Below are 22917 nucleotides of genomic sequence, written 5' to 3' on the forward strand. Positions count from 1 at the left end.
CGTCTCTCCTGCTGTGGCGCTGGGGGCGGAGCCGTGGTGGGGGCGGAGCCGTGGGGGCGAGTGCTCGCGCCCGGCTGCCTGACCTCCCAAACGCCGGGTCCCATGACGTCACTCCGCCGTGACGCGCACGCTGTAGGAAAACTGTAAGTTTGCGAGGATCCTTGCAGCACCCTGGTTTTGTGGTGCTCGCTGGTCGCTGGCATTTCTGCGGCGGTGTTGGCTGTGGGCGTTTGAATCTTGGAAGATCAGGAGAGCCGCCGGACGTGGCGAAGGGACAGGTGCCCGCTCAGAGCGGGAGCGCGCCCTTCTGGGAGGGAGGCACCGAGGTGCCGGCAGGCGAGGCCTCACCCTGCGGGGCAGGGTCTGCACCTTTTTCCCCAGGGGCGGGGAAAGCCTGGGAGCCAGGGGGACATAAAAATGGACAGCCCTTTTACAAATTCCTTAGTGAAGGGATTCAGATTTTTACTCTTCATCTCCTCTGTCCTGCAACTGGACATGTTAAATCGAGGATGGAGAGTGCCTTTAGAGACTAGGAATCTTTATGTCCTGGTTTCCTGTGGGATCCCACAAGGGCCCAAATCGCTGAGGACAAGTTCTAAGACAACCACCTGCTGCCTCAGTTTCCTTTTTGTGTCCAGTGGATGGAAAACAGCCTCTGTCCTCCTAACTGTATCCCACAGGACCAGGAAGGTTACGAGAACACATGAGATAACACAGGCATGGAAAATGCTACAGGCTTATAAAAGTAATTGGCTGTTTGAGGTATGTGATGGTCGTTGGCCATGGTAGACAGAGCTCTTGCGCACAGTTTTGCCTCTTCCTCACATCCTTAACTCCAAGCCATCTAACTGTGACTCTTAAGTCTGATGGGTTATCTGAGCTATTGCCTCAGAATTTGATGGATCAGGAATCAAAAACTAACTGGGATTATCACAGTGATCTTGGTAATACAATGCACCCCTTTGTCTGGGTTTTGCAGAGAAAGCTTTTTGCATACTGGAATTAGCATGTTATACTCACACCCGTACACCGAATTTTAGGAGTTGTTGCTTTCTTGACTTGGAATATTCAGTCGTACCATCTGACTACTTGAATAGTTTGGCTAACTCTTGCCAGGGATTAGTACATTATTGATGAGTTAATACTAATTTATAATACTCTCAGACCCTGGGACAGATATTTGTTAAGTATTGAAGGGAAGAATATAGCACATTGGCATGTATTTATATAAGACATTAAGAGCTCACATTTCTGTAAATTCATTTCAAGAGAGTAATAACCTTCTACCTGTTGGAAGGAGCCTTAGAATCAGAAAGTAGGGCTTATGATTTTTGTTCTACCATTTACTAGTTTTGTGTTCAAAAACAAGTCATTCAAGCCTGAAACTTTGTTATCTCTAAAATGTAAGATGATTGTATAGCTGCTGTTCCTTTTTCAAGGGTCAGAGGAGATCATGAGTGTGAAAATGAAAGGCTTTCTAAGTATGATATTGTTATTAAGAGATTTGCATCAGTTTCTACCCTGAATGAGAAATGTGCATTCAAAAGTCAGGTTCTGAGTCAGAACTAGAAATATAGCCGCACAGCCTCCAACCTAGCGGAGCTCCTGTTACAGTTGGGATATAGACATCAAAGAATAAGTCCATAAAATAATTTTAGATAGGAGTAAGTACAGTGAAAAAAAGAAAGGTGAGAGTGGGGAACAGGGAAGGTTGTTTTAGGTAGGATCTGTCGGGGGAGGCCATTTAAAGGAGGGGACAGTTTAATCTATTGAGTGAGGGGAAGAGCTTGAGTAATAACATCTCAGGAAAGGATAATAATAGCAGTGAATGCTTTAGTAGAGCTTACATATGTAAGTACTGTTCTAAACTCTACATTCTTACGACAATCACATGAAGTAACTAACACTCTCTCCATTTTTATGAAGGAGGAAACAGACAAAGATGCGGGATTTGCCCAACTGAAATGTGGTAGAGACTGTGAATTTGGGCAATCTGACTTCCTAATCCATGCTTCATATGACTATATTTTTCTGCCCCAGAGCTCAGGACAGAGCTCTGAGGTGGAAACAAGACAGAAGTGGTTGAAAAACAGCAAGGTGAGAGTGTTCAGAGCACAGTAAGAAAGGGGGAAAGTCGTGACAGATGAGGATGGAGGGCCTGCTAGGTTAGGGGGGGCCTTTGTAGGCTGTGTTGAAGTAAAGATATTATCCAAAGTGTAATGGAAAACTGGAAAGTTTGCATCAGGGAAGTGACATCTAGTTTAAGCTTTCTTGTATGGAGAATTAACTGTAGAGTCAGGAGGTAGGAATGAAATAAAAATGGCGAGATAGGCTATTGCTTACCTTTTGGGGGCCAGATGGGTAGTACTTTAGGCTAGGGCGAGTATTTGTGGAGATGATGTAAGTGTTAGAATTTGAAACATATTGACAGGACTTGTTGATGTGGAGTGGGAGGAAAAAGGAGAAATAATAAATTCTCAGTTTAAGCTGGAACAACCAGGAGAGCAGTGGTATAGTTTACTAAAATGAGAGGATGTGGAGAACAGGATTTGGGAGGAAAAGTATGAATTCAGCTTTAGATGCTTGTTAGACATAGTGATAATAATATAAAAGCTAGTAATAATAGTGTTATAATAATAGTGTACGTGTAAATAGGGTTCCAGGCAGAGTTTTAAGTACTTTTGCATAATTAATTTGTTTAATCCTCAAAATAGTTGTGTATGGTACCAGCTATTTTTCGGGGAGGGGTACCGGGATTGAACTCAGGGGCACTCACCACTGAGCCACATCCCCAGCTCTATTTTATATCTATATTTTTATTTATAGACAGGGTCTCACTGAGTTGCTTAGCATCTGGCCTTTGTTGAGACTGGCTTTGAACTTGCAATCCTCCTGCCCCAGCCTCCTAAACTGCTGGGATTATAGGTGTGCACAACTGAGCCCAGCCAGTAGGAGTTATTTTTGTTCCTATAAAGATGAGAAAATGAAGGTACAGAAAACTTCCTTAATTCGCCCCATTTGTGAGTGGGGAAGTTGAGATTCACCTCCAAGCATTCTCTGGCTTTGGAGTACATGCAGTTAATTTCTGTGACTGCCTCCCTATGGATGAGGTGACTAATATGAATGTGGAGTTGGGAGTGGTCAGTGTTGGAGATACACATTTATATTTCTGAAGAGAAAACCTGCTTTTGTTCTTATCTAAGCCTGGGTTGGCAGTGGGAGTAAAGAACGTAAGGAGTGGGGCTGTACTGATAGGTTGTTCATTATTTGATTGGGTTCCTGCAGGCAAAGTCCAGTCTTTTCCCACTTGTCCCCCCACTGTAGATTCCATGAGGGCAAGGTTTCTCTCTTTTTAACTTCTCCATCTCTAGTCCTTATACATTGCCTGTCATGTAATAGTTGTTAAGGATGACTTTATATGAAAGGCATTTAATTAGGTTTTGGGAGTTCAGAGATGAATAACATAGCTCTCTTCCTGGAGGAGCAGAGTATGAGGAAAAACCTGTGGGGATAAAATTAGACTAAATGCATAAGTACATGCTGATTAGTTCATTTTGGTTTTCTGCACACCCCTATCCTACCCCATGACTTGAGAGATGGGGCATGAAAAGGGCAAAGGAGCAAAAGAATGCTTAAGTAATTGCAGGAAGAATTTAAGGCTCCCCAAGAGTCCTTTTCAACAAAAGAATTACTCAAAATCTTGCATATTTTACTACATTTGCATTAGTTTTATTTGGCACTGATATGATTTTTACAAAATGAAATAAATTGTGATATTTGACTATCATTGTGGAGCGATGAGTTTTTCCAGTTTATTACCTCAGTGTTGACAGGGCTCAAGAGTGAAACAGGGAATTGGCTTGAACTGTTTGTTGCAGTTTGCATAATAGAGGGTGATGGAAGGGCTGTGTGTGAAGCAGTTGGGCAGGTTTCCGCTAGTTTAAGTGTACCACACCAAATTTCCACATATTGGAATAAGTTTGAATTTCGCTGATCCACTCTTTAACATTGAGATATATTTTTTTGCTGTAAAAAGGGAATCTGGTAACGTGTCATAGGTGGAGTTATAGTTTGCTTCTCTTGTATCTGGAGCATTGTAGAACTAGAGACTAGACCCCCACCACTAATGTGTCTTGTTTCTGTAAATCAGTTTTAGGCATACCACAATCTCAACACAGTTGTCACAATTAACTAATATGAGTATTTCAAATTTGAACCATTAAAAAATTATTTAAAATTGCAGTATTATAGATTTTATAATTAAGTTCAGAGTTTTTTTCTTATAATACACAAAATTATATTTTCTTTAGCTTTTGAAGTTTTTATTGGAAGAGTTGATCTGAATAACCAAATTCATCATTGCTCCAATAGGAACCCTCTACAAATATAAATGTAGAAGTGTGCCATCTCATTTTGTAGTTCACAGAATTTTAAATCTGTTTGTGTAGCTTCCCTAATTCAGTGGACTTGAAATGATTGGTATTTCTTTATATCACTTTTGTAATTAGCTTCCTTAAGAACATCAGATACCCATATATAAAATAGAATACCCATATATATAAAGTAGAATTAACTTTTGGCCTGTTGATTGCATAGGCTTTGTGGAATTTTAAGTTCAGGCTCAGTGAGGGCAGATTGGTGATTATTTCATTGTTCAGGTAGCTCTCAGAAGAGCAGGTATGAGGGTAGGTCCTATTTGAAAACAAAAGAAGCCACTCTAACATTGAAGATGTGAAATATAGCATCCTAAATAATGAATAAAATTCAATTTCTTTTAAAATTTATACTTGTACAAGCAAAATTTAAAACCCCTTTAATGTTATTGTTACAAACACCCTGTAAAATATGTAGGGCTTACATGATCTTCATTATATATTTATCATATAAATATATGGAAATTTTATCTTACAGAAAACAATGTGTATAGCCAGTGATGGAACATACCAGGCAGTTACATGTAGTTCATAAGATTCTACTTCTGGTAGTTACTTTTACTTTTGCATATACCTTTTTGCTCATATATATTGGGAGTGATAACTAAACACTAGTTTTTGTATTTTTGAAACTGTAAATGTTTGAATAATTTAAGTAATTTGTATAGATTTAAATAATTTATGAATTGTGATTCATAATTTCTTAGAAATTAAGATCTCTGGCTTGATTTTTTTTCATGTAAATTCTAATGGCTACTACTTAGTAAGTCTGGGTGAGACTAAGCTTTAGTGACAGGTCGACCAAGTTATCATTCCAAAAGAATAATCAAAAGCAAATTCTTATTATTAAACACAAAAAAGTTATCCCTTTCCTGTCGATGGAAGGCATAGATTAACCCTAGCTACCTACTATAACTGGAGTTCTCTTTAAGTTGCTGCCCTCCCACAGGCAGCATTTGTTTATTTGGTTCTTATGTTTCAAAGCTGCTAGTTTCAAGCTCCATTCTGAGCCACCAGTCTGTAGGGAGGTAAATGTGAGATAAATATTGGAATATGGTATTATGAATTTAGACTGGTACGAGGATAATTTTGTTTCATCCAGCCTACCTTGGGGATTTTGCAATGTTTAGAGACATCTTTGATTGTCACAACTGTGTGTTGGGTATCTAGTGAGTTGATGCCAGAAATGTTACTAAACATCCTAGAATTCATCAGATACCCTATTCCACCCCAAATAAATATTAACCAGTTTAAAACGTCAGTGCTGTTGATGTTGATAATTTGTATAATCTCTTAAACACTTCATTTTATTTCACTCCTCCTTTCCAGGCCTCTCCCCTCACATCCTGCTCCCTTCCTGTGTTATGTTTCTATCACTGGGACAGAATATCTGAGATAATCTTATAAGTTAGGAAAGACTTCTTTTGGCCTAGGGTTTCAGTGTGGGTCAGTCTATTGTTTCTTGGCCCATTGCTTTGGGTCTGTGGTACATCATGGTGGGGAGTGCACAATGGAAGACATCTACATACCTCATGGTGACTGGGGAACAGAGAGTGGGAGAGAGGGAGGAAGAGGATGAGGTTCCAACATCCCTTTCAAGGTCATGCTGCAATGACCAGATTTTCTTCCACTACGCCCCATAACCTGAAGTTTACCCTCTTCCCAGGAAGGCCACAGGCTGGCAACCAAACCTTTAGCACGTGAACCTTTGGGGGACATTTAAGATTGAAACCATTATTCTTTTATATTCTCTTTTTATTTTATATTCTGTTATATTCTCTTTTTATCTCTCTCTCCTGCCTGTCTCCCTCTTTCCCTCCCTTCTTCCATTCACTCTTTCTGCTTTCCCCAGTGGAGGTGGTAGTTTTAAGTGGCAAATGCGGGAACTGGAACAAAAGGTTTTGTTGTACTGCTTTTAGTTTGTTGGATAGTTAGGCGAATTTGATTCATTTACTGCATAGAAAAACATTCTTGAAACTAGTTAAAATAACCGTAAGTATTTTTGGTTGTCATTGTATCTAGTGCTTTTGTGTTTGTTTTTAACTGTGAAAAAAAAATCTTTTTACTAAAATTAATTTAATTTGGACATTATACAGTCTTGGGTTGTTGCTAGTATGAATTTCCTTCAATTTTTTTTTTTTTTGTAGATACTGAATTAGCTATCTTATAGTTAGTAACTTGGTTGTTTTTCAAAGATCCTTTTTATATTAGTTTTCATATGTTATTGTCACAAACACCCTATAAAATATGTAGGGCTTACATAATCTTCATTATTTGACAGATAAGGAAACAGACATAGGTCAAATGACTGTCCATATTGTTGGAGCAAGTTAGTGACAAGAGCAGATCTAGGATTTGGAGATAGGTTCACCCTTTTAAAGTCACCAGTTTTTTGTTATCCCATTTAATCTTCCTAAAAACCCTATGCAATAGAGTAATTATTCCCACTGTATAGATAAGAAAGCAGGTTTAAGGAGACTAAATAGTATATTCAAGGTCACCCAACTCATAATGTAATTTTGACTGTTTCCATTGAGTTATTCTGCCTCTTGAGGTATTCTTAAAAAAATTAAAATTGACAATTTCTGTATAAATTCATCTAATCTATGATTACATGACTAAATAGGTTTCTGGGCACATAGTCTAATTTGCCACTTGAATCAGTTGGTAAATTGTGTGTTTGAAATACTGCTCAGATATGAAACTCAGTGGAAGTTCACTGAGTTTTGTTTCACCATAAGATAGCACTATTTGCTATTTAGAATATATTTTTTTGAGACCTCTGAATCCAAAAGTAGTCTAAGAGATAGCTCTCAGCTGTTTTTTTGAGCATAGTTAGGGCAGGTGGCCTGCATGGTAGGACTGACATTGCTATTCTGATACAGAGGGATTTGTTCAAGAGTTAAGCCTCCCATTTATCTCATTTTCTATTTTGAATCCTTTTAGAAAATGTGATAAGTTGGGTAGCCATTGTTTATATCATATTTGAGGCTGTTTCTCTCCACTGTAACCTAAACCTCAGATTGACTTGACTTTAACAACAGAGTAAATGATAATAATACAGTTTTTATTTTCTTCCTGAAACATTGAGAGTTTATTCTACTCTAATTGAGCACATCATTTTTGTGAGGTGTTAGGAACTGGTGATCAATATTTTATTGCCTAGGTTGGGGAACTTAAGTGTTTATTAGTTTGCCTGAATAAATCCAAGATAGGATTTTGAATTTAGGTTTCAGGTTTTAAAGAACCAAGCTAGACAGTATTTTCATTAGGTTAAAAAGAATATATACTTAAATATTTAAGCAGTTTTAAAAAGATTATTTGATGTTATTCAATTCTTGGTTTTAGTGGTTGGATATTGTAATGTTTCGTATTGTACATCCATTGGTTGGATTTGGACCATAGATAGTATGAAATTATGGGTTTTGGAGGAAGGGAGAGGAGGAGTCTGACCTTTGCTAGTGTGCATGTATATTGGGCAAGAAGAATTATACTTTTCCTTAAAAGACAAAGACTCCAAACTTGCCATTATATTGGATTATTGTAACAAATATTTTTCTTACCTCAGTGAAGAAAAATGTTCATATCCAAATACTCATGTTATTTATTAATGTGAAGAGATCACCATACAATATTGCTGAAACAAAGCTGAATTTTATACTTCCTAAGCAAGGGAGAACTATGCTTGGAGAATATTGTCCTCCTAGAAGGCAAAAAACATGATCTTATGAGGTTTTGAGGAAGCATGGAGTTTTAAGATTGGATGATTTTCAAAAGTCAAACAGTTTAAGGATTGGATGATTTTAAGCTTGGAGTTTAGAGACTGACTGACTTTGAGAAGGTTACTGAATCCAGGAAGTTGCTGATTGGCTTTCTGATGACTATTGAGGAAAGGTTGTATGAGGGTATGGCAGAGATTAATTCTTCTCTGTTATCTAGTTCCTCCTCCTTTCATTCTAGAATTAGAACCCCTATGGTTTAGCTGGCAGCATGGTTACCCACTCTAGGTTTCATCTGCTTCTGATGATAGGTATGACTGTATGCTTACGTTTGAGCCAGTTATATATGAACAGAAGTGAAATATGCAATTCTGGATTGGCTTTTAATGGTGCTTGTCCTGGACTTCATCTGCCCATTCTCTTTCCTCTCCCATTGACTGGAAAGCAGCAAACAGGAATGGCAACAACTGTCTTGAACTCAAATAGAAGCCCTGTCCTGAGGATATCAGCCCTGGATGACCTTGTGGAGAAAACTAACTACTACTTGCTCTCCCCCCAGCCACCTGGGTATCTCCATGTTGTTTCATGAAAGAGAATACATTTTTTGTTTGTTTGAGCCATTGTATTTTGGTATCACTTTATTACAACTGTTTAACCCATACCCTGTAAAATGCCAAAATTTAGTACCTGAAACGGGGTACTGCATAATAAAAAGCTTAAATGCATGGCATTGGCTAAGTGGTTGGCTGACATACATTTAAAAAAAAAAAAGTCAAAAAACCACTGACCCTTAATTGTATAGTGGTAAAATATTTGGTGAAACTGTCACCTCTGATAATTTTTATAAGGCATCAATTTCTCTATCCAGTCTACATCTCCAGGGAAGTGGTTAGAAAGAATCAGATTGCTAATACCAGTAGAGTCTGCTTGCTTCTTTAGCGGGAACTATAAGGGGGCATCAAATAAAGGTGTTGAGAGCCACAGCTGAGTCAGAATGACGCCTGGCATATTGCCAGAGGGAATGGTTGAAAAGTGATGCCAGCAACCATTGAGATGATGATTTGAGTTAAGCTGTATATAATTGCTGTGATGCTGGATTGATTGAGTTGTATACGACTCTGGGAATCTGAATCTGAATCTACTTTGGAGTTTCCATGGAGTTCTCCCCGGGGTTCGCAGAGATTGGGCGCGGGGAGCCAGGTGAAAGGGGTGTGTTCCCGAGGAGTGTGTGTGCAGTGCCAGTGAGAGTTGGGGAATAAAGAATTGCTGTTTGAACCTACAAGGCTTTGTGGCGGCTCGGTTATTTGTGCCCAGCCAGACTGCGGTATAAAGGGCCAGTTAGTTTGTATTTAGAGTTCAAAGGGATTCTGTAGTTTATAGCTATTGAAGTTTCTTTTTTTCCCCATGGTCTGTAGTCTGAACTGACTGTAATGTGGGGCATTGCAGGGTTGGAAAAAATTGTTCCTGTGTGCCAGACAGTAAGAGGTAAGCTTGTCATTCTCAAAAACCTTCTGCTAGATTTTCTTGGCTCAACCTTGGAAGCTATTGGAAGCTAGTCCAGGCAGAAACTAAAGTAAGGATTTGCTTTTTCACCTGAACCAGTCAGTTGAACTAAGTAAAAACTACAGTTTCAAATACAAAGTTTTAATTCCCTATAACAATAAAGGTGTATTTCTTACTCATGATATGTTGGCTGTGGCTATGTTCCACATCCTCTGTCACACCCAAGATTTAAACTGAAGAAACACTGCCATTTTTGGGCAGGGGGACATTACCATTTTTGTGACAGGAAAAAGAGAAGTGGCAGAACCAGCTTCTTGTAAGTGACTTTATTACTTTTGTTTTTGTTTTATTGGCCAAAGCAAGCCAAATGACTAAGCCTGAAATCAGTCTGGTACGAAGGAACATCTCAAGTCACATGGCCAACCCTGATGTCATTGAGGTGGAAAAATCCTCTTGGTGTGAATCAGATGACCTCAAGGCAGCTAGCTGTAAATCAAGAGAAAGAGGGATAGGTCTGCCACTGATGCCAGAAAATAAAAAATAGAGTTGACAAGTTTAATATCTATGACAAACAAAATCTTTACTTGTGGTTACTTTCATGTGGCCCTGACAGAAGACAGACAGACATATTGAGTTTTTGAGATGATTATGTTGTCAAAAATCCAAAACGTTTGGTTTGCAAAAGCCTGTGTTGTTTTGATGTTGTTTGACACTTAGTAGTCAATAATCCTTAGCTCCCAAATTTGCACCAGCAGGAAGTAGGCAATTGGATCTTTGCTTCACTGTTGAAGCACGTTCTCTTCTGTGTCCACTTCATATATGGCCAGAAAGAATAACGGAAAAGAAAAGAATCTTTCAGTGGCCAAGACAGGGCTCTTATAGACAAATGGACAAGGAAATTCCCTTCAGAGACCAGAACCTGAATTTAACCAAAAAACTTACATTCTGCTGGAGCATGGATTCTTTGCAATTCTTTTCCAACAGTATTTCATTGTTGATAAAATAAGGTATTTGGTATTCTTTTCAGAATGTAAAACTTAATTGTATTTGACCACTGAGTATTGGATGTGATGATGATAGTAAACAGCAAAGATTACTTCTCTATTAATTTATAGGTCACTGGATAGGGAAGGAGCCACATGGATACCTGTTAAAGAGGGTTGTCATCACTCAGAGATTCTAGACTTTGAACAGATTCCAGTGATGAGTGGAACTTCCAATTAACTCACGTGAAAGGAGATGACTGTTGCATAGGGGGAAGAAGGATGCACTCCCACCTCTGATATTTAGCTAGGCATGTAGGTCCCCCCTACCCTACCCACCTCTCTCTATATATATAAATCTTATTTATCAGGCTCCTTATTGCTAGATAAAGTCACTAAGCCAGTTTCTAAGTTTTGGCAGTAGGGTGAGAGTGGAGCTGTGATATATGCTACTTTTAAAGCAAATTAGTAATAAAAAAAAAGCTGCTTGTCTGTCGTACTCTTTTGCCCATTTCCTTTCCTATCCATGAAGTGTTGGTGAGCTAGCCAGCAGTGGTGGTGCCCCAAGGAGAGGTGAGATGAGACATGTGGGACCTTAGTCTCTGAATGACCTTGCAGAGCAGAGCTATCTCCCTCCCTGGACCACTTGTCTGCTCCTGTACTGTCATGAAAGAGAAATGAATTCCTCTTTTTTTTTTTTTTTTTTGTAGCCATTGTGTTGTTGGTCTTGTTGTATAGCATTTTAGCCTATATTTTAATTGATACAGATGGCAATGCTTTAAGTGATAAACAAACATAGGAAGTTAGATTTGTAATTATTCTTGTGTTTTTTTTCAGCTGAAGTTTTTCATTTTTACATTTTTTTTGGGGGGGGTGGTATTGAGGATTGAACTCAGGGGCACTTGACCACTGAGCCACATCCCCAGTCCTATCTTGTATTTTATTTAGAGACAGGGTCTTACTGAGTTGCTTAGTGCCTCACTTTTGCAGAATCTGGCTTTGAACTCGCCAAAACCTCCTGTCTCAGCCTCTTCAGCTGCTAGGATTACAGGTGTGTGCCACTGTGCCCAGCTCATTTTCACCTTTTATGAAAATTTATTTTTCAAATTTTTCTAATTATGCAAATAGTTTAGAAATGAAGAAATACTATTTAATATCCTTATTATAATTATGTGTCTCCCTTTTCATTTTCATAACTATGTTTTATATATTTATATTAATTTTTTTATCCTGATAGTTTCACATGGTGTCTAATTTTGTTACTTTATTAAGAGTTCTTATTCTTGCAAGTTATTGTTACTTACAACTGAGTTTTATCATATTATATTTAAAGTTTTTTATTGTTTGTTACTGTGGACTCTATCCTCCCTCCCCAAACTTATGTGTTAAAAATCTCACCTGCCATGTAACAGTATATCAGAAATGGGACCTTTAAGAGATAATTAAGTTAAATAAGGTGGTAAGGATGAAGCCCTGATCAGATAGAATATTCTTAATCTTAAAATGTTTGTTTCTTGGCTTCTGTAACATTATTCCTTCCTGATCTTTTTTCCACTTTTTGTGTTTTTTCTGTCCAGAAGAGGGCCCTAACCAGAAACTGACCATATTGATCCTAGGCTTCCCAGCCTCCAGAACTGTGAGACAGTAAGTTTCTGATGTTTAGACAATCTTGTTAAGTTTCTGTTGCTGTGGTGTCTTGAACTGAATACGACAGAACCCAGGCTTTTGACTACTACATCACATAGACTTTTTTTCTTGGATCATGCTGTCAATAGCAAGTGGGACTGGGAAGAAGAAGCCAAGAAAAGTAGAAAGAACATCAAGAAGAAATTATATTTCACGAGACAAATATTTTGAGGTTAAGGATGCTGGTATTGAATTAACAAGGTCCAATAATTTGTATGAATTTTCAGTTAAGAAGTCCTCTATGCTTTTGGGAGAGCAGTTTTATGCTCGTAGGCAACATATAGGTTGAAGAGAGTTAAGTAGTGGATGTGGGAGGACAATAAATATAACTTAAGCTCTTTCTAAAACAGTTGGCTGTGAAGAGAAAGGGGCAGGTAGGACAGTGGCAGGGGAGAGACATGAAGTCCAGGGTTGTATATTAGTCTCATTTGTTCATTTGTTTTATGATAGAGATACTTATGTGCAGAAAGGGAAAATTAGAAGAGAATTCAAAGAATTGTAGGGGGTAAGTGGATAAATCCCTAAGAAGGTGGATGACTTGAGTTACAGGACAGTGATCAAAGGTTAGCTTTGGACAGGAAGAGGGACACCCTTCCTCCATACTGCCAGGAAGGAGGTGAGAATGTGCGTGGCTGTTCCTCAGTGAGGGCGGAAACCAAGGAAGTCTGACCTAATAACCTTTCTTTTGTTTCTGGGGAGGTGATGTCATTTGCTAAGTGAAAGGGGAGTAGGAAACCTGAAGAAAGTGGTGGAGGTTTGAAATTGATTGTGTGGGAAGTAATGGAGGGAGCTGATAAGGAACCCAAGGAAGGATTGATGGGCAGCAGTGAGACGGGCCGAGATGGGAGGCCATGTATATGCAGAGTTCTTACTCCTTGTGAATAGGGGCTTTCATAACAGTGGTCTCTAGTCCAGATGTGGGAAGTCCATCTTTAGATTGATCCTTAGGTGTGTAGTAGAAGGACAAGCCACCAAGAGAGTTAAGAATGTAGGGCCAGAAAATGGGCAAAACCTGGCACTCAAATCCTAGGTTATACTGGATAAGCAGTGAAGTTTGGAGTATAGATAAAAAATTGGGAAAAAGAAGGGAGGGAAAGTGGATAAAAACTTGAAGCATAAAGAGATTTAAGATCAGGTATGGTTCAATTGGTCATTCATTCATCCACACAATAAATATTAATTAAGCACTTATATCCTAGATACAGTTTGAGATGCTATGGCTATGTAGATCAAAACAGAGCTTAGTTCTGGTAGGAGAGTACATCACACACACACACACACTCACACTTAAATTTCAGATGGTAAAAAGGTATTACAAAGAAAAATGAAAAAGAACAAGAGATAGAATGATATAGACGCTGTTTTGAATAATGTGTTCAGGGAAGAGGCTCTCAGACGTGAACTCTGAGCAAACACATAGATATCATCAGATACACAGCAATGCAGATGTCTAGGGAAGAATTTTCCAGGATAAGGAAATTGCACTTAATCCCACAAAGATTTGGTGGGGCTTTGCTTGAGGAGCATCCATGCTACTGGGAGGTATGAGTGAGGAGAATGGTAATCAACTAGGAGCATGATTAGTGGTAATCAGTTAGGGCCAATGAAAAGATTTAGGATTTTACCCATGTCATGGGAAAGCCATTGGAAGGTTTCAGACAGAGGAGTGACACCATTTTTCTTACTTTGCTGAAGGCTCACATTGGCTGCTTTTTGGAGGATTGGCGATAGAAGTCTAGGAGGCAAGAGATTGCAGTCCCTAAGTAGCATGTTGGAATTTGGATTTCAGAAGTTGAATGCTTCTGGGTGAAGAATCCCTTTGCTGCTCCTTTAAGCAGAGGCAGCCACTCCACAATAGGCATTCTTTTCTGTGGATAAAGACCTGACCCTGGCCTTTGGCTAATGCCGCACCCTTTCCTGTTTTTGAGGGCTCCTCACCCACTTCATTATTCATTCTCCTATTTGTCCACACCTTGTCTTTTCAGATCTGATGTACATCTTGTCTTCCTGACCAAGAGGTCCTTTTGGTCTTTTTTCAGACCCTTTTTATCACAGTCTTCAGAAAACATACCTGGAAGTTCAGTGTGTAAACCAGGGGGAAGTGAGAGGAATGGGGTTGCTCACTTGCAGTTTTCCTCTGACCCTGCAGCAATTTAGATACCTCCAGAAAAGCCCAAGCCTCCCAATTCACAGTGTGGAAAAGCCCTGCATTGAACTGTGATATTGCCTTTCTTGTACTAAGCCATATCTGGGATCACCTTGAGTCCTGCTTTTCCAGCTTAACCTGTACCTTCATAATCCTTAGGCACCCAGCTTACTAAATAGTGGCATGTGCATCTCCTAGTACAAGGTGGTGCGCGGAGGGCACTCAGAACCATGAGGGAGGCATGGTGCATCTTCCTGTGTGTACTCACTGGCTGTTATTTACTAAATTAGTTCAGTAAAAATCAATGTAGTTTCAGTTATAAGCTGTGGGTTCTATCATTCTCAACAAATTATTTTATTGACCATAATTAAGGATAGTACATATTTTTATAACAAAAGAAAATAGATGTAATTTAGAGAGCAATGTTTGTGTGGATCTTAAAAAAATTCTACACTATCAAGAAATTTGAATTTTGCATTGGCCACTTAGGGTTATGCCTTCTTTCTCCTGGGCATGATTAGGTCCTTCTATGTTAGGAACCCTTTATTATAAATGGTTAGAACTACCTTTTTAAGTTGTTGAATTTGTAATACTGTATTTTTTTATGTTTAATGGAGCTATTATAACATTTTATTCAGCATGGAATTGGACACTGCCATGATTTAGACTATGAACCATCAGGGTTTTCTGGCTAAAGGTAAAAATATAAGTATTTTCTTTTAATTAATTTTGATAAATGCCATTAAATCAAGCACTGCTGTCTTACAAAATGCTTTGTAAGAACCAGATGATGGCCTAGTAATTGGAATAGTACTCAAAATAAGGTTGTCTTAGGTCACAAAATAAGTTTCATGCTTTGGATTTTTAAAAGATATGTGTGTTATCCTATCCTCTCAAGAAACTCTATGATGATTCCTGAGTTAAGGATGTATCTTCAGATACTAGAATAAAAACTTTCTTTGTCAGGACTGTTTACCTTTAGGGAATTAATTTAGGGATAGGGGTTTTGCATAACCGCCAAATTATGAAACTAATGAGGACAAGAATTTGGTTATGTTCATTGATAAATCCATTCTCCTCATTCAGTCCTCCCAGTGTCATGGATGCTCCTCAATAATATCAATAGCAGGTATTTAAATGCTCGGCATTCACATGTTACACTTACTACTTTTTTAGTGAATGAATAAACCATCTTTGATATAGCTGTGGAAGTGATGTTATCTGCTTTTAGATACAGGAGAGCTTTAGGATTGAAAGAGGGAGCCTTCCTAACTTTGGTGTCACAATGATGTGGCTGTCACTACATGACCTCTTTAAACTAATAGAAATAGCAACACAGCTGTAAGTTTTCTTTAGAGTCTGACTGCCAATTGTCAAGATTGTTTAATTATATGACATACCAATTCTGTCTGCAAAATGGGGATAGCAATACAGAATCTGTTGGTGCATGTAACTGCACTGGGATTAGGTGAGGTACATAGAATGGGATAAAGTACTTGTAAATCATGAACTTATGTCCAGAATTTATTTAAAAAATAAAAAACCTCGTACAACTCAGTAATAAAAAGATACTCAAGTAAAAATTTCTGAACAGATATTCCTCTAAAGATGATTTACAAATGGTTAATAAACACATGAAAAGATGCTTAGTGTTAATTAGTCACAGGTAAAAAACAAATCAAAACTACATAGGATACCACACTAAACCCACTAGTTGACTGTTATCAAAAATAGTAACAAGTAACAGATAATGATGTGGAGAAATTGGAGCCTTCATATGTTGTTGTAGGGATTGTAAAGGAGAAAGAAGCTGCTTTCAAAAACAGCTTGGCAGTTCTTCAAAAGGATAAAACACGTTACCCAGCACTTCCACTCCTAGGGATCCACCAACGATACATAAAAATAAAAAGCCACACAAAACATGTACATAAATATCCAGAGTGACATTATTCTAATAATGCATAGTTAGTAAAAATCCAAATATCTATCAGATGAATAAATAAACAAAATATGTTTTGTTCACACCATGGAATATTATTCAGCATTAAAATGAACTGTCATGTGCGACAACATGGATGAATTTCAAAACATTATGCTGAGTGAAAAACTCAGACACAAAAGGCAATGTGTTGTATGATTTCATTTATATAAAATGTTCAGAGTAGGCCAGTCAGTAGGGATTAAAAAATAGATTAATGAGTTGGAAGGGTTGGAGGGGAGGAGTGCACAGTGACTGCTAAATAGGTAGAGTTTCTTTTTGAGATGAAAATGTTCTAAAATTGTGGTGATGCTTTCCAAATTCAGTGAATATATTACAATTGCTATATTGTATACTTTAAAAGGGGGAATTGTATGATATGTGAATTATACATCAATAAAGCTATTAAAAAAAGAATAAATGAGATAATATGTGGGCATATACTTTGAGTTATTTAAGAAGATACTATTATTATTTTAATTTGACTCTGAGGCTTTTAATAGTAGCAAGATGACTTAGATGTTTTTCCTGACTTGCAAGCCTGTGATTTTTATGCCATGACTCAACTTTATAAGGCTGTAACTCAGTAATATAAAATATCGAAAATGTTGAAACATAAAAGGAAAACTGCTTGGTCTATTATTTTTATTTAATAGGATTTTCTGAATCAGTTAATTAGCAATAAGTAGAATATGTCATTAAGGAATTAGGTTTTAGATTCATAAAATTTTAGAGCTAGAAGAACTTCAGAAGTCATCTATTCTTAGCTTTTTCATTTTGTTTTGTGAGAGAACTGAGACCTTAGGTCACAGAGTTGAGCAAATTGTATAACTGAGTCATTTCATTATTTTTTCTGTTGACTGGTTTTGATGCTGTTAGTATTATCAAAACTTTCAATATCAATAGTAGCTATTTAAATGCATCCTATATATTAGGCACTCTGTTAGGTACTTTATTTACAGTATCTAGGTTAATCTACATGATATTTATGAAGATAGTATATTTTACTTGTGTATTAGTTTTCTATTGTTGCTGTAAAAATAAAACACAAAACAACTTCTGTGGCTTAAATAGCCTAAGTTTGTTATCTTACCCTTCTTGAGGCCAGAATCCCAAATGAATCTCACTGAGAGGGCTACATTTCTTTCTGAAGGCATTAAGGGATTGAATCAGTTTGCCTGTCTTCCAGCTTCTGTAGTTACACCCCCACCTTCCTTAATTTGTAGCAGCCTCCCTCTTTAAAGCCAGTGATGACTGGTTAAGTCTTTCTCATAATGCCATCTCTCTGGTTCTGATTTTTCTGCTCTTCCGTCCCCTTTAAGGACTTTTGTGATTATTTTAGACTAACCAAGATAGTCCAGGATAGTCTCCTTATTTTAAGGTACATCTGCATCTTTAATTCCATTCCCCCTGGCCATGTAATATAGCATAGTCAGAGATTTTAGGAATTAGGATATGGGAGGCACAGTGTTTTGCCTACCACAGTCTGTTAACTAGATGAGCAAATTTGGGTTTAGAGAAGCTAAAGAACCAGATGATGGCCTAGTAATTGGAATAGTACTCAAAATTCAAAGTCACAAGAGTAGTAAAATGAAAGAACTGATATTCTATTCTAGGTCTATCATGTGTCATATATATTCACAATAACATGATATTTTCCACAAATATCATTTAGTCCTGGTCTGGAAAAGTAAATGAGTTGAAGATTTGGAATAGTACACAGAGACTGTTAACTACGTAAGGAGTTTTTTTCTTGATGATGAGCTATGTTCAAATATTATCTCTTTATTTTTTATTTTTTTAATTATGTGTATTTAGGGGAACAACATATTTTAATATACTTAGTGAAATATTTACTATAGACAAGCAAATTAACATATCAGTCATCTCACATAGCTATCCTTTTGGGTTTTTTGGCAGCAAAGCAGAAGTCTCTAATGTAGTATAGTATTAACCATAGTCTTGTTTTACATTGTATTTCTAAGCTTGTTTGTCCTACATATCTGCAACTTTGTATTCCTTGACTCAGCTACATCTTCATTTTTTCCTTTCCTGCCTGGGAATCTCCATTTTGTTGTCTATGTCTGTGTATTAAACTTTTCTTCTTAAAGATTCCATTTGTATGTGAGATCACGTAGTATTTGTCTTTCTGTAGCTGACTTATTTCACTTTTCATAATGTCTTCCATGTTCATACATCTTGAAGCAAATGGAAACTTTTTTTAAGTTGAATAATAACTCATTATGTATATACACAGACATAAACACACACACACAGTTTCTTTATCCATTTGCTATGATTAGTGTGTGGTTTAATTGTGTCCCTGAAATTTCATGTCATTTAAAGTCTTGGTCCCTAGGATGTAATATTGGGAGGTGATGGAACCTTTTAGAAGTGGGACCTAGTCAGATTTCCTTAGGTTGTTGAGGAGTGCTCTTAGAGGGTAGTTCTCCTGTATCCTCTTGAATTCTGTTCGAAGTGTTGTTATAAAAGGAGCAAGCCTGGTCCCACCCAACTTTCTGCTTCCTGCTTGAAAAACTTGCCCCAACATATACTACCACAGTGTTATCTGCCATGAGATGATGCAGCTAAAGGACAGTTCCCACCAGTGCGTGTGCTGTGCTGTTGTGTTTAAACCTCCCAAATTGTAAGCTAGATAAACCTCTTTTCTTAATAAGTACTGTGTCTTAGGTATTTCATTATAGTAATGAAAAGCTGGTCAATATACCAATCTTCTGTGCGTGGACGCTTCTGTTGTTTCCATTCCTTGATGACTGTGAATAATGCTGCAGTGAACATGGGAATGTAGATATCTTTATGAGGTAGTGATTTAATTTCCTTTGGATATATACTCAGAAGAGGGATTTTGGGGTTAGGTCATATGATAGTAGTGTTTTAAGTTTCTTTAGGAATCTTCAAATTGTTTTTCACAATGACTGACTAATTTACATTTCCACCAAATATATAAAAGGGTTCCCTTTTCTCCACACCTTCACCAACACTTAGGTCATGCAGCTTTTTATTATTAAAGTAAAATTATATCAAGGAACTAACCACATTATCATGGAACAGTTAAAAGCATAGTAGAGAAGTGTATTTATTGATATGGAAGAATGTTTATGACTTAAAGATTTCCACTGTATTAGTATTTTTTTTATTACTGTAACAAAATATCTGAGGCATGCTACTTTATAAAGCAGTAAGTTTATTTTGGCTCTTGGTTCTGGAATTGCAAGGTCTAGGGGCCTCCTCTGGTAATGGCCTTCTTGCAGGTTAGGTTCTGAGGCTACACAGAGCATCATATGGCAAGAGACAAGTATAACCCATGTGTACGTGTGTGCCTTCTGATGTCTTTCTTTTTATAAAGCCACCAAGATTCAATCATGAGAGCTCTACGCTAATGACTTTATATAATCCTAATCACTTCCCAGAGGCCCCCACTTCCAAACTCCACAGATTTTTTCTAGTGTCTTAACACCTCACAATGGGAATTAAATTTCAACACATATAGCCTTGAGGAACTCTCAATCATTAACCTCACCCCCACTTCTCTCTATTCATTAGCTCCCCTATTATCAGTTCTTTCTTAACATAGCCTATATGCTCAAATTCAAATTATTTTCCTGCAAATTTCCCATTTTCTTTGTAGCTCTTTGTTGTCTCTGACCTGGCAAAGCCTCAGGACTGGGTGAACCCAACTACCTGCTAGTTTTTTCTCTTTACTGATGTATTTAAGAGCTTTCAAATTGCCCTGCGATTTCATCCAGTGTGTCTGCATTACCTCTGTTTCTCACTCCCCACTGTGTGCTGCTTCTGTTCTTCTCAGGCCTCTTAGTGCCCTGCCAGTGTTACTGGACATGACAGTCGTTCTCCAGGGACCGTGCTTCATTTTGAAAACACTCTTGTCTTGGCTTTTTGTTTCCTTTTTCTCATTCTAGTTAACCCTCTTCTGTCTTCTCTGTTCTTCTGCTTTTCCCTGACTTCTAAAAGAGGGTTCATGGAGATAAATTCCTCCTCTTTTTCTCTTTACTTTTGGTTTTAAATGTAATCTCTTTGCCCAAGTCTTTCATGTTACTTCTAGCCCAGAGTTTGTTAGGTGTAGCGCTATTGATATTTGGGCTGGATAATTATTTTGTTGTGGGGGACTGTCCTGTGCATTGTAGTATATACAGTAGCATCTTTGACCTCTACCCACACTAGGTGCCAGTAGAAATCCCTCTGCCCCAGTTGTGGCAACCAAGATATCTATAGATATTGCCAGATTTCTCTTGGGAGCAGAATAACCCCCATTTGAGAATTAGTTAACTAGCCTAAAGCTCTCTTCTGAGGGACCTAAGGAAAATATCTTTTTGACATCAACAACTTCGTCTCATTGGCATCACAAATTTAACATGATAAAAATGGACTCTTGTTTTCTGTCCAATATGTTCTTTCTCCAGCTTTCCCCCCTTTGTATCTTTTATGGCCTTGTGGGCCTTGGAAGTACTTTGGCTTTAATTTGGAGCGAATAGGAAGCCTCGGGGAGTTTGGAGCCAAGAACTGAGATAGTCTCCTTTTGGTCAGACCTTCTATGAGAATAGACTATGAGTGGGAAGATTGCAGCAGGAAGACCAAATAAGAGATCACTGTGGTGATGCCAGTGAAGAATGGTAGTGCCCTGGGCTGGGGTGGTAATAGAAGGGGTGGTAAGAAGTAGTGTCTTTGGATTATTCCTGAAAAGAGTAGTGCTCTGTCTCATCATGAAATTAATAACAGTATGTTTTACTTTTCAAGTGTTTTCTAAGAACTTATGAGAAACAGGTTTTGAATCAGAGGTAGAAGAAAATAATGAAAACCCAGGAACTTTCTAGGATTTTACTGGAAGGGATTCAGCCCAGAATAGGAAGCAACATGAGGGATACAACAGGATGAGTAAGCAAAACATCCTGTATAGCCAGGGCTACCTCACAGTCTTATCTATGACTGACCCTCCCACTGTAAAACAGGTACCTTTAGAAGAATAGCTATGACAAATGGAAGTCGCAAGACTTTCCTTCATTAAATATCAGAAGCAAGTCATTTTGGATTATATGACTATTTATTGAAGTAGGGTGACTATTGATATTTGGGATGAGACAGGTTTTTGTTGTACAGGATTGTCTAATACATTGCAAGACACCTAAGGTCCCTGGTTCTTCAAAAACTAGCATAAGTATGTTCCCTTTTTTGTGACCTCTAGAAAAATGTGCCTCCCTCTACACATCAATTTCCAGAGTGCACATGGGAGTTGGACTTGCTCAACAGCAAACTGCTGGACTAAGCCCACTTTTCTAATTTCTCAATTACCTTTCATAAGGCTATGACATATTAGATTCTTAAAAACACCTTGAATTGTTTGTTTTTAGTCTTGGGGATTTAGAAGGTATCTTCTAGAACTTTAAAATTAGCTAATTTTTATTACTTATACACCCCATGTGTTTTCTGTTCATATATATACCTTAAAATTATTAATTCTTAAATCCTTTAACAGAAGGTGTGGATATCTCAGGGCCATTTCTAAAGATAGTGGGAAGGACACATGCTGTCTTGCCAGCACTATAATGTAAGGAAACATGAACTAAAATGAATGTGGAGTTTGGATGAAAAAGAATTTCCTTGTTGGATTTTGTCAGAGAGCATGGTAAATAGGATTGAAAGAGGGAGCTCAATGGCTAGTATGTGAATATTTTTGTACATCAAGTCTTTATCAGGTCTATCTAGTATCAAGAGCTAAATATATTTTATATAATATTTTTTAAAAGTAGTAGAAAATAGAATGTAACATTCATCATATATGTGAAGGATTAAAGTATTGGAACACTGGAAAACCAAGAAAAAGATCAACAATTTTGAATGTGTCACAATAACAGGACCAGGAGAAATGCTTGTATCAAGCATGATGAAGGATTGATATCCAAAATACCTAAAGAGTTTTCTCAAACTTAGTGAGGTAAAAATATTAAAATTCAGTACATAAGTGGGTAGAGTGTTTTAGCAGTTAACAAACAGTACAGTAAAATGTGGGCATGTTCACCATAACTGGGTAATCAAAGAAATGCATTTTAAATCAACCTTGAGTTACCACTTCCATTCTCTCAAAGTACTTAAAATAATTCCATGTTCTTGAGGGGTTTAAAAGAAAGGAGCCCATTCGTACTTGTTTGTTCTTATGCTTTATCTATTCCTAGTCACTGCTTTTCTCTGAATATTCTGTGTGATTTTGGGCTCTTGTACCATATCCTCATGGGTGTTTTCCCTTTGCTTCCTGGTCTCCTGTCCAGGAAAGGGTGAAGGATTGTTACCCTTGTAGAACAGCAGTCAGAACCTGGGGGCATCCCTCCCCACTCAGTGCTGGTGAGCATTCTGCACTGCAGCCCTGGGCACAGGAGTCAGTCCTTGCCACTGGCAGGTGGGTCTTGAGGCCTGAGATGGTCAGGTCCTGCCTCAGGGC

The 22917-nt window shown here is 37.8% G+C and overlaps 1 protein-coding gene across 16 annotated transcripts in view; it reads left to right on the forward strand.

The window, feature by feature from the left end:
- Znf438 (zinc finger protein 438) overlaps positions 1-22917 on the forward strand; it is a 192600-nt gene continuing 169683 nt past the window's right edge. For 7 of the 16 annotated variants that reach the window (XM_048809102.1, XM_048809114.1, XM_048809116.1 and 4 more), the window contains exons 1-2: positions 1-143; positions 12216-12282. The gene's annotated coding sequence lies outside the window, so the exon portion shown is untranslated. The other 9 variants (XM_048809105.1, XM_048809108.1, XM_048809110.1 and 6 more) reach the window with 7 other exon arrangements.

Source organism: Marmota marmota, unplaced genomic scaffold (genome assembly GCF_001458135.2).
Source record: "Marmota marmota marmota unplaced genomic scaffold, marMar, whole genome shotgun sequence".
Classification (NCBI taxonomy): domain Eukaryota; kingdom Metazoa; phylum Chordata; class Mammalia; order Rodentia; family Sciuridae; genus Marmota; species Marmota marmota.